Below are 15,577 nucleotides of genomic sequence, written 5' to 3' on the forward strand. Positions count from 1 at the left end.
GAAAGACAAAGATCTTGAGAAATGAATATATTCTTTTGATATGTTTATACATTAAGCAATGACTTTAAGCCCTTGCAGAACTGTCTCTATGGTAACAGGATTACATGTATGTGTGTGTACCTGTGTGTGTATATATTTTACTTTAACATCATGTGTGTGTGTCTCCATGCATATGTGTTTCTGTGTGTGTATTTGAGTATAAGCATGGTAGGTAGGTAGGTAGGTGGGTGGATGGGTGGGTGGATGGATGGATGGATGGATGGATGAATGGATGATAGAATATTGCGGCTTACCCACAACAATATAACACTATTGCATCTTTGAGTACTTTATAAGCAGCAATATAGACTTGCTCAAAACCCTTCTCAGCATTTAAAAGAACCAACAGGAACTTATTTAAATGGCAAACAGAAGGAACTGAATGTTAAACAGAACTGAGTATTAAAAGGGTCAGAAATCCTGAGGCTGCAAAAATGCAGACAACCCTGCACTGCATCTTGGGAACCAGGGACTGGGGGTCAAAGGAAGTGACAGTTCCTTGTTGTTCACTAGTTTGATCCTACAGTAGTAGGTCGTAAATGTCTCTAAAAATACAGGGAACAACTGCTAAACCTTTCTAATCTTGTGTGGGCATCAAGAAGGGAATACTGTCTGCAATGGTAGGCTTAGTGACTCAGGACAACTAGTGCATCCATCACCAGCTACCATTCATGGTGCCAGCAAGAACAAGCATCATTAATTCTAGTACCCAGGACAGTACAAGGTTAAGACTGGTCCTCATCACCTCCAGTATCAAAGGGGGTTGGGGTGGGGGGAAAGGGGCATCATAGCTGTGCCAAGCATCTGACGTGCAATCTGTATCACTGCCGTTGAGGTCAGGAAGTGGACTCTTTAGAGCTCTTTTTCCTGAACTGGTCCTCAGTGGGCCGTGAAATGATCCATTGTTGCACTCTTCATGCCCTACAGATGGTAAGTGCCCATAAAGCATTTGTTGAATGAACACGTATTCAAGAGCTAACTTGATCCATCTATTGCTCTCTGAAAACACAGGCTGTTCTTGGAAATAAAGTCTATGTGCCCTCACAGGTGGGCCTCTCAGTCTTGGGTGTATGTCAAGGCTGTGGGAAACATGCCTGGGTGGCTTCTGAGTTTAAAAAGAAGACAGAAACCACATTGTATGACTGCAGTTGAATATGATGTTGAGTGAAATGCCTAGATGGAGGGCTCAACAGTATTTTCAAGTATTCAAGGTCTTCTCTATGGGGAGAAGGCAGCAGAATAAAATCCCAGGATACCTTATCTAATGAGCAAGCAAGTTGAGAGCTGGAGAAGACATGTCTACTTAGTTCAGCTTTCTCCCATTGGACTAGGCCACCCTGAAGAAGATTAAGGCAGAATTTGATAGTAAACAAAGTAGGCAGTGGTAGAACATAACACCTTAAGGCTTCAGAGCTGGGGTAAAGTAGGTTAAAAGCCCAAAAGTTGACAGCCAAACCCTTCAGTCCCTTTCTGGGATGTCCCTGAAGAACAGTGGTAAAAGGAAATCCTCCCTGTGGAAAGAACTTCAAACAGTGCACCTGGTTATTCACTTGTCCTGCAAGAAAAAACAGCCAAAGGAAAAAGTATACTAATTCTTGGACTGTGGTGAATGATTTAGCTGGGTGTTCAGAGTCTTGAAAGGAACACAGTTGGAAAACTGGTGACTCAGAGATCTGGGGAAGAGGTGTGAAGACAGAGCTCTCTGAATGAGCAAAGAATGTGAAGATATTTGTGTCCCATGTGAATGCTCACTAAAGGGTGACCTGAACAGAGTAGGATTTGAAAAAATCAAGTTGATAGGATAAACTGTATGTGGATACAAGTCAGTCTCTTTCTGCAGACATTCCTGTCATTGCCCAAGAATCATGGTGGCAGGGATGGAGACTATGTAAGGGATCAATAACACGAAATTCCACTCACCAAGGCAAACCCGACTGGAACCACTGCTGAGCGTCCAATCTGCCAGCAGAAGAGACCAACACTGAATGCCCAATATGGCACCATTTCCCAGGGTGATGAGCCAGCCACCTGGTGGCAAGCTGGTTACACTGGACTACTTCCATCGTGGAAGGGGCAGTGCTTTGTTCTTAATGGAATAGACACTCTGGATATAGATTTGCCTTCTCTGTACACAATGCTTCCGCCAAAAATTAACATCTGTGGACTCTGGCAGGGGCTGAGCAGAAACTGCCTCCTCTGACATAAATTATCAGACCAAGCTGGTTGAGAGACCAAGGTCTCCCGCAAGCAGAGCTGATATTTAAGTCACTAGAAGCTTCATCAGAACTCATTCAACAGTTCAGAAAGTGCCGATCCTGCACCCAAGTCTTGCCTAACCTTGAGGAACTCCCAATCTTGTGTGGGAGACAGAGTCAAAGCCAAGTACTTACAATGCAGAGGACTAAAAGCTGCATTTGGACAAGAAGCTGTGGAAGACTCAGGATAAAGTACCACGTTGAGATCCATGCATCCAAATTGGTGTAACACTGAAGCTAGACCCTGAGAACAAATTGCTTTTCAACGTGATCTGTCCCTCTGAGGCCTGACAGCACCTGGCACAAGATAGGTGCACTGGAAAAGCTACTATTCTCTTCTCCCTATAATCTCCAAGTCAGAACTTGGAAAAGAAAAGTAGTGTACACTTTCCTTCCAAGCTTCCTTCAGCTTCAGTGCTCTTTACCTCTAACTTGTTACTTAAACATCAGATCTACTTGCCAGAAACCTCTACCTCTCAGCCAGCCTTGTCTGATTACTTCTTCTATGTCAGAAGAAGCAGGTACTGCTCAGTTCTTGCCCAAGTCCCCCAAAAAGCATCAGCCTCTGCTTGTCTCCTGCCTGCGACTTTACAACCTCTGCCCCTGGGAGCCATCGCTGTTTATTTCTCCCGCTAAAATGGTGGCACCAAAGATGGCCGCTATTTCTGTCTTCGGCGTCCAGATGAATTCCCTTAGGCTGGCTCTGGGCATTCAATTCTCAGTCAGTGAATAGGACTCCTCAAGGGTTCTGTCAATAATGAACATTCCCAGGTCCCAGGCCCCAGGCCCAGAGATTGTAATTAAGCATGTCTAAGGTAGAACCCTGGATAATGTATTTTTTTTTACAAGCTCTCTCGGGTGATTCCAACTCAGGTGGCATACACTTAAAAACAAAAAACACTGGCTTAGAGAATAGCTGGTACAATTCAGCAATCTAACTTTTTATTCCTTAAAGGGTCCTTTCAAGATACAACCAAAAGAAGTATAAGGAACTTACCCCAGCTCTGTCTTAGGTTTTCCTCTTTATGGATGGGTTCTCTTGGACTCGAATGAAGACTTGGGAAATACTGGGTTGAATGCTTTAGTGAGTTCCTTCTCCTATCAGCCATGGGGCATGCCCTCAATTTCCTCCCAGAGGGACACACATCTTATGGGGATAAATGAGTACTGGGGAAACATTTTACAGTCACAAAGCATTTGCCCAAATGACATCTCAGCTGGTGGAAGCTCCAACTTGAGCAACTCTACGACTCAAAGATGTCATCTATTCTGTGCCTCCTCTCTCCTTGGGACCCCAAAGTGCCACCACAACCATCTGATAAGTTAGTAACATCAAGAATTCACCCAGAATTCTTGGTTATTCAGGATCCAGTCATTGGTATTACATGTATGCAAGCAGACTCAATTTGAGTCAAGTCAGGTTGTTTTCGTGCAAGTAGTGGTCATTGTGGTCACACAGCACTTTACAGCTTACAAATTATTATTATTATCTCCATTTGACAGGGGCTAAGTGACTTGCCTAAGATCACACAATAAGAAGCCAGGTTGGAGCTCAATCCAGGTCACCTAACTCCTGATACAGCATTGTTGCCCCTGCCACACAGCTACATGAAAGCATCAGTTCCAACTCCATTTTCCATCTTTCCATGAGGTTCTTGTCCCACCATCTATACAGTTAAGACTCACTGGCTCATTAACTTATCCACCCAATGAACACTCACTGAGCATCTATTATGAGCCAGGCCCTGCCCCAGGCCCTCTCAGGAGTCCATCTAAACCTGGATCCAACCAGAACCTAGGTGGGAGCCAAGCCTGACAACAAAGGAATTCTGTCCCAAATTGCCTGGCAGCTGGTGATAACATTGTTGTTGGCTTATCTGCGGGCTGGGTGGATGGAGGCCAGCGGTGCCCATGGCAGGAAAGGAGATGGAGCGGAAGAGAATGGTCTTGACACAAATAAGAAAACTGCCCAAATGGAAGGTTCCTGGAACACTTCTCCCACCAGGAACCAGGGACATTGGCACAGGACATTGGCACATCCCTCCAGGCCCAGGTCTTGGGCTCCCAACTGCAGGGTCAGAAATGAGGGGCTGAGATCTTTTGATGCCTCCCAAATGCCAGGGATGGAGGGAGACACTTTCACAGGCATCTTTTCCCCTAATCCTTCAAAGCAACCACACAAGCTAGATATTGTTCTCTCCTTTTACAGATGAAGAAATGGGCTCAGAGAGGCTGAGTGACTTACCCAAGGTCACAGAGCTTATGTGTGGTAAGAGCCAGGATTTGAGCAAGCTCTCTTGGCACCAAGGCCCTAACACAGACTACAAAAATTTCTTTGCCTTGCGACACGTCATTGTAAGAAGCCTGGGGGAAAGAAAGTGACATGGCCTTCACTGATCTAGCTAGAAAATTACTCAGCCACAGAAGTCTGCAGCTCCCCAATCAAGTGAACAGGAAAACAGGGAAAAGCTGTGAATCTCTGATGCTCCCAAGTTCCCTGGTCTTCAGGAGGGTCACCCTTCTACCCTCCCCTTCCACAGTCAAATTTAAACAGTCTGAATCTACATCTCCTTGACAACAAAAAAAGCTACACTTTCAACAAGCGTCCTGCCCGTGTCTTTCTGGAATGCTCACAGTGCATTAATCCATTGATCCACTCTGGGCTGCCTCGGCCTCTCTCTTTCACCTCCTCCAGGCCTCGGCTCTTCTTCACTAACCACCTGACTCAAGCAAGGCTGCTCCTTGAAGTCTCTAGACCTAAGCTGTCTCACTCCACAAACATCAGCTGGGAAAACTACGAACACTAAAGAAAACTTAGACTGGATCCCGGGCTCACCACAGCTCCTGGATTCCACTGGTCCTGAATTTACAAGGAAGCCCCAGGTAACCAACTGTCTTAGTAGAGCCTGGCCTGACTTACAAAGGCCTGGCTGCTTTCCCCCAGTGTGCTCCATAAATGTTGTGCGGAGCCCTTCAGATCTCCCTCAGATCCAAGGCACTCATTCTCCCAGCTTTTGGCTACTGAAGGCCCATCAGAGCCCTTCTCTGAATTTCCCTGGGTGTAAAGGGGCTACCTTGCCCAAGGTGAGACCACCCACCCACCCCACCCTGAGGCCCACATCCAATGGCTGGTCTATGCAAGGCCTCCTTGCCTTAATTCGGGGCAACTCCGAAGAACTGTCCCAACTTCCAAGCTCCGCACAGAATCAGCTGAGGCCTCTGTTGTGCCTGCATCATGGCTCAACTTCCTCTGTGTAGATGCAGTCTGTGCTCAGAGGCAAAGCAACCTCTGAGGACGATGAAGTTACCAAACAGCACAATCTGCTAGCCAGTCCAAAAAGTGCAAGGGAATAGAACTCCTTTTAAGAAGATGCTCCATACCCTTTCTTAGGACCACAGAAAGTGGTCTACATGCTCTGCAGAGAAATCCAGCCCGGTTTTGGCTGAGAAATAAGCACAACCCAACTGTCAAAGCAAGGCTCTAAAACCAACCCAGGTCTTGCTGACTGGCGGAAAACAGAGTACCACTGGAAGCCAGCAGTGTGTATATTACCAGTATATTATGACACACAGTGAACTTGCTGGGGTGTCCATTGCCTACCTCCCATCCCTATGGTAGGCCATGGTGGGTGCCTGATTTGGGGGAAGACTGGGGGGCAGAGCCAATCTGACAACTGGCCAGAGAGAGAAACAAAGAAATATAAAGATCAAAGAAAACCAACAAGAAAACCCAAGGCAAAAGAGAGAAAACAACCTCCAGAATAAGCTAATCAAGAAAATCAGATGCCTAGACAGCAAAAAAATCATGAGCCACACCAGGGAACACAAAGATACGTCCCACTCAAAGGAACAAACTAACACGTCAACTGAGATTCAAGAGTTGAAACAACTAATTAAAGATGTTCACACAATCTAAATCAAATCAATGAGTTGAAAGAAAATGTGACAAAAGAGATGAAGGATATAAAGAAGACACAGGATGACCATAAAGAAGAATTCATAAATTTGAAAAAACAAATGGCGGAACTTATGGGAATGAAAGGCAAAATAGAAGAAATGAAAAACGCAATGCAGACATACAACAGCAGACTTGGAGAGGCAGAAGAAAGGATTACTGAAGTAGAGAATACATCTGAAATCCTACACACAAAAGAACAGATAGGGAAAAGAATGGAAAAATACGAGCAGGGTCTCACGGGAGTAAATGACAACACGAAGCACATGAATATACATGGCATGGGTGTTTCAGAATGAGAAGAGGGGGGAAAGGAGCAGAAAGAATAGCAGAGGAAAAAAATCAATGAAAATTTCCCAATTCTTATGAAAGACATAAAATTACGGGTCCAAGAAGTGCAGCGTACCCCAAACAGAATTAATACAAATAGACTTATGCCAAGACACTTAATAATCAGATTATCAAATGTCAAAGACAAGGAGAGAATTCTGACAGCAGCAAGAGAAAAGCAATCCATCACACACAAGGGAAGCTTGATAAGCCTATGTGTGGATTTCTCAGTAGAAACCATGGAGGAGAGAAGGCAGTGGTATAATATATTCAAGATACTGAAAGAAAAATCTCCAACCAAGAATCCTATAACTGGCAAAGCTGTCCTTCAAATACGAGAGAGAGTTTAAAATATTCACAGATAGCCACTGAGACAGTTCATGAACGGGAGACCTCCTTTACAAGAAATACTAAAGGGAGTGCTACAGACAGATAGGAAAAGACAGGAGAGAGAGGTTTAGAGAAAAGTGTATAAATGAAGATACCAGGAGAGAGAAAGAAGGTAAAGATCGGGCATTTGATGCTGAAGTAGTACAGAATGTTCAACAGGATTGACTGTATAGATCCAGAAATGGATAGCACAATATTGGGTGATGGTAGCACAATACTGTAAGTATACTGAACAAAGATGACTGTGAGTATGGTTGAAACATGATGTTTAGGAGCATATAGGACACCAGAAGTAAAGATAGAAGATAAAGACTAGGATGGTATAACTTAGCAAAACTAGAGTGGTCAATAATTGTAACTGAATGTACCAACGTAAGAATGTTTTTACATGAGGGACAACAAATGAATGTCAACTTTGTAAGATGTTAAAAATGGGATGGTATTGGGGAAAAATACAATCAATGCAAACTAGAGTCTACAGTTAGCAGTAACATTGTAATATGCTTCCATTTAACAAAGGCAATATACCAAAGCTAAATGTCTAATAGAAGGTGATATTAGAGAGGGATACAAGGGGTATGGGATTCTTGGCATTGGTGTTGTTATCTGACATTTTTGTTGTATTTTATTATAATTTTATTTTTTCTTTGCTGCTTTTTAGTTGTCTTTTCTTTTTTTTTTTTTTTCTTCCTTTTTTTGCCTCTTCCTCTTTCTTTGTGGAAGAAATGGAAATGTCCTCATATAGATTGTAGTGGTGAATGTATAACTATGTGATTTTATAGGGAACCACTGATTGTTTACTTAGAATGGAATGGATGGTGTGTGAATAAAACCGTCTAAAAAAATAAACAGAGGGATACAAGTGCTGGAGAAAATGTGGAGAAAGGGAGGTACTTAGCCACCATTGGTGGAGAAGTAGAATGGTGCAGCCCATCTGGAGGGCAGTGTGGTGGTTCCACAGGAAGCTAAGCATGGGGTTGCCATATGGTCCTGCAAATTGGTTACTCTGTATATACTTGGAAGAACTGAAAAGAGGGATACAAATGGACATTTGCACAGTGGGGTTTATGGCAGCAATATTCATGATTCTCTGAGGATAGTGGTGGCCTAAGGGTGCATCAACTGATGAATGGAATGGTGAACTGTGGTGTATACATACAATGGATTACTGAGCTGCTACGAGAAGAAATGAAGTTGTGAGGTAAATGGACACTGAGGACAGTATGTTGAGTGAAATGAACCAGAAATGAAAATAAAAACATTATAATGCCTCACTAATATGAACTAACTATAATGTGCAAACTCTGAGAGTTGAATCTGAGAGCACAGGTTATCAGGGGAAGACTTATTGTAAAGGTTCCTAGATAGTAAGCTCTTACAGCAGTCACATCTATTCCTGATTTGTAATGATGATTTCTAAATTCTGAGATACTGGGCTCTTTGTGTATAACCTGGTCGGTTCTTGGAACTTTGGGAATCTGTGTGACATGGCACCTGAGACTAACAGCTAGAGTCCGGCAGCTATGAATGTCAGCATTACCCCATACAGCAAATGTTATAGAGTCTGAAAAAGAGATCAGACTTCAATTAGAGATAAGAACGAAATGGACTTGGTTAGGACTAAGGTAAATTAGACTGAAGGGTAAAGGATGATATTGACAGTGTTTTAAAACTTTGACTTCTGTGTAAGACCAAAGGAAGAGATGTTTATTAGGTGCAAAATCTATATTTTTTCTAACATGCTATATAATTTAACTTGTATGTTCAGTTTATTCAAACACCATAATTACATGGAACTTTGAATAGGGAGTGAAATATAGTTGGTTTGTACAGGTTAGTGTGAAGGCCTGATACATCCCACAGTAATTTGGGCAGAGAATAAAAATCTGTTTGCAAACCCCCCTCGAAGGACTGGGGGAAAATGTGGAAATATTAAACTTCCCCACCTGGGGAATTAAGGATATTCTCACAAGCACTGGGGGCTACCAATTTAGAAGGCCGAGTGCTCGATCTTGGGGCTTGCCTTTGAGAAATTTTTTACTGCAAAGAAACGGCTAAGCCTACTTAAAATTGTGCCTAAGAGTCACCTCCAGTGAACCTCTTTTGTTGCTCAGATGTGGCTTCTGTCTCTAAGCCAACTCGGCAGATAAACTCGCTGCCCTCCCCCCTACATGGGACATGACTCCCAGGGGTGTAAATCTCCTTGGCAACCTGGGAAATGACTCACGGGGATGAGCTTGGCCCTGGCATCATAGGATTGAGAAAGCCTTCTTGACCAAAAAAGGGGACGAGAAATGAAACAAAATCAAGTTTCAGTGGATGAGAGATCTCAAATAGAGTCAAGAGGTCATTCTAGAGGTTATTCTCATGCATTACATAAATATCCCATTTTAGTTTTTAGTGTACTGGAATAGCTAGAAGGAAATACCTGAAACTGTTGAACTGCAACCCCATAGCCTTGATTCTTGAAGTTGACTGTATAACTATGTAGCTTACACAGTGTGACTGTGTGACTGTGAAAACCTTGTGGCTCCCATTCCTTTTACCCAGTGTATGAAGAGATGAATAGAAAAATTAGGACAAAAAGTAAATGAATAATAGGGAGAGATGGGGGGTATGGAATGTTTTGGGCGTTTTTTTTTTAATTTAATTTTTATTTTCATTCTTTTTTGTGTGTGGTAATGAAAATGTTCAAAAAATTGATTGTGTTGATGAAAGCACAACTATATAATGGTACTGTGAACAACTGATTACACTGTGGATGATTGTATTTGTGAATACTTCTCAATAAAATTGAATTTTAAAAAAATCAAATGAGAGGGAAGAGGGTGTAACTGAGAAATCTGGATTCAACAAATGACTGCAAACACTGACACATTATATAGATATTTCTTTTTAGTGTCTAGTGCTTTAGAATAGCCAGAAGGAAATACCTAAAGTTGCTGAACTATAATCCAGTAGCCTTGGTCTTTGATAATGACTGTATAACTATATAGGAAAAAAAAAAAAAAAAGTTGGTTGCCCATGTTTGTATGGATCTACTTCTGGATGTTTTACTCTGTTCCACTGCTCTATATATTTATCTCTGACAATACTACATTGTTTAGTTAACCTACCTCTATTGTAAGTCTTAAAACTGGGTAAAGTGCAATACTAGAGATAAGAGGGATGGGCAAGGGATATGGGATGTTTGAGGTCTTCTTTTTTCTTTTTATTTCTTTTTCTGGAGTAATACAAATGTTCTAAAAATGATCATGGTGATAATCACACAAATATGTGATGACACTGTGAACCACTGATTGCATACTTTGGATGTACTGCATGGTATGCAAATATATCTCAATAAAATTTTGTTTAAAAAAAACAAAAAACATAGGGATCTAATCTCAAAGTGACACATTATAGGGACAGCAGGAGAAAATTCAGTATGACTCTGAGGCACAAATGCTTAACTCAGGATGCTTCCCTGGAAGCAGTGACTAAGGAAAGCTCTGTCCCCACGGGGTTGGAAATTGTCCAGTAAAAGCTCAGGATCCATCCAAGGTCACAGCCTTGAACAGGCTTTGCGACAGGGCTCTCGAGCCCTGCCTGGGTTCTTTGGACTTAATCAAGTAGCACCAGTCGATGGCTATAGCAGCTGTCCTCACCAGACTAGAAAACTGGGGAGGCCGTCATTCCTGGCAAACAGGCAGGACAGAGTGGTTTGTTTTCAGTGAAAATCCAAGCTTCTAATCTCATAACACAAAAGACCACCTGCCAGCAATGCCACCCACATTGTCCTGTCCCTCCATTTCTCCCTCCCTCCCTACTAATCTGATCTATTTGTCTCCAAAACCAATTCAGAATTTCAAAAGGCCAGTCTGTTTGGTCACTTACATTTTCAAGCCCAAATTCAATTTGCTTTGCAAGGCGCCACTGGCCCGGCCTTCCCGAGCCACGGGACATTGCTAACCATCAGGCCTGTGTTCGCAGAAGGCTGCTTCTAAGCAATAGGATTTGCTGTCACTGTGTCACCTCCTCTGCCATCCCAGTAAGGTGGGAAGCAGGCTGGGTCCTCATTTCGCATGGGACCTCAGAAATCCCCTTGTCCTACCTCCTCTTAGCGCACATGGGGAAACCAAGGACAGGAGAAGAGAAGGGGCTTCTTGCCCAGGGTCACATGGCAATAAGTACCAGCACCGGCGCTTGAACATGGTCTCCAAAGCCGTAGTCCAGGGTCCCTTCCATTGCAAACATGCCTTGCAATTTTGTACATGGTCCAGAGATGTGCAGTGACTTCTGAGGGCCACACAGGGTGTTGGTGGCAGGGTTGGAACTGGGAATCTGGAGTTTTTCCACTAGTCATCATTAACAAGTTTGAACTCCCTGCAGGGACCCTATAACTGAGTCACAAGTTCTATTAGGCATGTCCCGTCATGGTGCCTCCCAAGAAGCCTAGAACTGCAGGAATAATCTCTCTTACCTCCGCCAAGGCTGGGCCTCCTGGAGGAGGTCTTATGTCAATTAGAAAGGCAGCTTAAGCAAGGGAGGATGCATTCCCCAATCTAATTATCTTCCTGGTTATGCCAGCCCCTCCTTTCTCCTTGACCTCATCTACTCATTGGCTCTGCCATCCTCTAGCCACACAAACTGGAAGCCTCATCTTCTGCCTCTCCTAATCCCCTACGCCTAAGGCGAATTTTCCATCCCCCATCCCTGCTTCCTTTCGGCTCCTCTTACCTGCTCTGTGCCACCGCCAGTGGATACTGTGCTAAACCACCTGTCCTGAGCTCCAGGATGACTGGAAAAGGGCAGACGTAAATGGTCCATTGGCCAAAGAAGAATCTAACGATTCCATGACCGTAATATACTCAGAGTCCAGAGAATGCTACAAAACACTTCTTACCTTTCCCTACTGAGCCACCCCAGCTCCTTCTCTCTGGTTGCCGTCCCTCTGCTGCCCACCCCCCACATACACCCCAGGGTCTCAGGTCCTCTGTGAGCAGCGGGGCAATCTTCTGGACCTACTTGCATCAACGAGAGGGGCCCCTCCACAGCACATGCTCGATGCTCATCCTGCTTACCAAGCTTTCTCTTCCAACTTGCGGTCAGCCTCCCTCCCAAGAAATGGTGGTGAGGGAGAGGAGAGGAAAGGCGGGAGGGTTAGAAAGCTCTATCTGCCACACTTCGATTTGAATAAATCTCCAGCTTTAAATCTCCTATGGCTCCTACTGCCTCCAGGATAAAGTCCAAATCCTCGACCTTTCCAACCTCATCTCTCCTATTTGCCCCTGATCACCCAACCCCCAAGTTCAGGGACACTACACTGCTGTATGCCCCCAAAATCCAAGTTCGATCACATTTACGAGCCTTTGCCCACACAGTTCCCCTGGAAACATTCTCCTTCTCCATCCCGTTTGTCAAATTTCTTCTCATCTTCTAAGGATGGGCTCAGATGCCCCCGCCTCTGGGAAGCCTTCCCAGATTTCCCTGGGCAGAACCGATTGTTCTCTCCTCTGTGTCTTCACAGTGCTCTTCAAGTGGCTACTATTTGTGGATGTGAGCATGTGCTTATCTCTCTCCCCTTCGGCCTCCTCCTCCTTCCAATGCATCTCCCTGGGGTGGGGAGGGGGCCCTCCCTGTGTCCCTAGCTCCTCCTTGCTCTGGGGATCTCCTGCCTGGCTGGCCATCCTGAGGTGCTTCCTCTGTAACTCACTTCCAGAGCCAGCTCTGCATCAGACTGGATTTAGAGAAAGAGAACCTACAACAACGAAACCCAAAACAATAGCCAAAGGACCGGAGAAGGCTGAAGGTCTTTGAGGATCTCAGTTAATAACCACAAATAGAGACTCAGTGCTGTACAGCCCAAGCCTGGCTGCAAAGTTTGCTGCACCAGAGAAGTTCAATGTCAATTAGAGACCCAGAGTGGAAAGGAGAAATACCCTATTCTGTGAAAAAGCAGTTAAAAATGAACAATCGCCCTACTGCCAATGTCCACATGTACATTGATACGCAGATCTGCATCTACATATACACACACTCAGAATTTTTAAAAGTCTATATGTGATCATACAATAAATATTGCTGAGCCTCTTTTAAAAAAATACAAAATATATCATGGATAGCTTTCTGTGTCAGTATACATAGTTACACTTGGTTTATTTTTTATCATAGCAAATTTCACATTTAGTGAACACGTGGATTAAGTCCCGGCATTCAGATAGATACCAATAAAAGAAAAATAGCTAAAATATTATTCACAAATTTTTTGTTTTATTGCTAATAATTATTTTTTTCTTTTTGAAAATTTTATTGAAATAGAACATGCAACATAAAAATGCACTGACGTTAAGCACACAGCCCAGTGAATTTTTGCAAAGTAAGTGTAACCGAGAAGTTAGCATTTAAGGGGTGATTATAATTACTGAATCATTATATAGATATTCCTTACTTCCTGGTATATTAGAGTAGACAGAGTGAAACAACTGAAATCCCTGAACTGTAATCCAGCTGCCCTGATGTCTGATAATGATTGTATAGCCTTGATCTTGTACCATGTGATTGTAAAACCTTGTGACCAACCTTCACTTGTACCCATTTTATCCTGTTTTTGACTTTGGAGTCTTGTGATCATTAAAAACAGCCCCTAATGTTTATTAATGAAGGGTCTTGGGTCAGCCAGAACTAACCCACCCCAAGTCCAAAGTTACCTTGATAACTGAAGCTGGATCTAACCAAAATGGGCCCACCTGACATGCACAGGAGCTTAGATTTTAACCTATAAGTCACCTACACCTCATTATAATACTAAAAATCACAACCATCATCATATTAAGGCTGCCATTTTCTTACATACACTCTGTGACTAAGCATGTAATCAATCTATGCATGCTCAGTAATTAAATCACTTCTAATTACATCATCTGGAGCCACTGTGCTCATTATCCTAAAACCCGCCCATCTTTTGATGCTATAAAACCATCAGAATTACTGCAGTTTGGGAAAGACAGATTTGGGCCTATAGGCCATCTGCTCTCCTGCTTCACACCTAGCAATAAACTCTTTCTTTGAAACCCAGGTGTCTCAGAAATTGGTCATTTGAGTACATGAGGCAAAGAATCCATCGTCTTGGTCTCCTAACATAAGTGCATCCATGGAACCAACACTCACATCAAGAAATAAAACCTAACCATATCCCAGGAGACCCTGTGCCTCTGTCCAGGCCCCTTGCTCCCCTCACCATGGGTAACCATCCCAGAGGAGTTCTCCCTGATGTTGCACTTCATGCACTGGGGTTCATACCATGGCTGTTCTTTTCTCTCTGGCTGCCTTCGCTCAACCTCATATCTGTAGACCCAAGTGTGCTGTCCAGCCTTATTCATATTTAACACCTCAGTATTCCATAGTCGGGATGGACCATGATGTACTTAGCCATTCTCCTCTTGATGGATGTCCAAATTGTTTCCCATTCTTCGAAAAGGTAACAATTTTGCGATAAGCTTTCTTGCACTCAGGCCTGCACATGTGGTTGTGTTCTCGGAGGGGAGATGAGACTAACGAGAAGTCCTATAACAGCCTCATTTTACAGACAGGGTGCCGGGGTTCAGGGGGAGAGCATGACCACTCAATGTCTCTGTGAGACTTCAAGATCACAGTGAGTGGCTTCCCCAAGGCCACAGTCGCTACCCCCCAAGGTCTCAGCAGGTGCTCCTCACCAAGATCACAGTGAGTGCCTTCCTAAGGTCACAGTGGGCGTCCCCCAAGGTCACAGTGGGTGGCTTCCCAAGGTCATACCGGATACCTCCCCAAGTTCCCAGTAAGTGGCCTCCCCAAGGTCATGGTGGGTGGCCTCCCCAAGGTCACAGTGAGTGGGTGGCAGAGGCAGGGCTAGCAGCACACTCCCTTGACTTTCCCCCCATTGCCCCATTAGTCCACATTGCCTGCACCCACGTAATCTTTTCATTGAAACTAATCACTTGGAATTAGTTATACACACAAACGGACTGGAATCCCAAAGAAGCCTCAAGCCAGTTCTCTGACTGACATCAGCAAACTGTGCAGAGAGAAAACACTGTGGTTCCTTTTTTCCGAGAAAATCAGATAACCTAATAATAATATAGCCAGAGAATGATCTCGCTTTTGTCAGATGTAATATTTGATGGTTTCTGATACAGAAGCCTCGGGCCACTATTTCAAGAGGTGGGAAGAGGGGAACAGGTACAGACCATGATTTTGGAAGCTTACTCTGTTCTTTTCCAAGTTCAGGACATTGGGGAATTTTTCACATTTCCCCCTTTTTTCTTCCTTTGCACCACTGTGAAACAGAGGAAATTGAATTTCAAAAGAATATTTTTCTAAGTAAATATAAGCCTGTGCAGTTACGAAAACAAGGTTTGTTGTTGGTGATACATTTGGATTTTTGTTGTTCTGGGTTTTGTTTTAAATAATTCTTGCCTCACTTCAACAATGACCAAGGAAATAAGATTTTAAGAGAGACAGAGGCCAGGTTTCTGCAAATCTTGAACAGAACTTGCATCTTCAGACTCAAAATTGAGAAACTCAGATCTCTGGCAACATAACACTTTCCCCATTCGTCTCCTACTAAACAGCTAATTTTTCCAAAAACGTC

Source organism: Choloepus didactylus, chromosome 1, assembly GCF_015220235.1.
Source record: "Choloepus didactylus isolate mChoDid1 chromosome 1, mChoDid1.pri, whole genome shotgun sequence".
Lineage (NCBI taxonomy): Eukaryota > Metazoa > Chordata > Mammalia > Pilosa > Megalonychidae > Choloepus > Choloepus didactylus.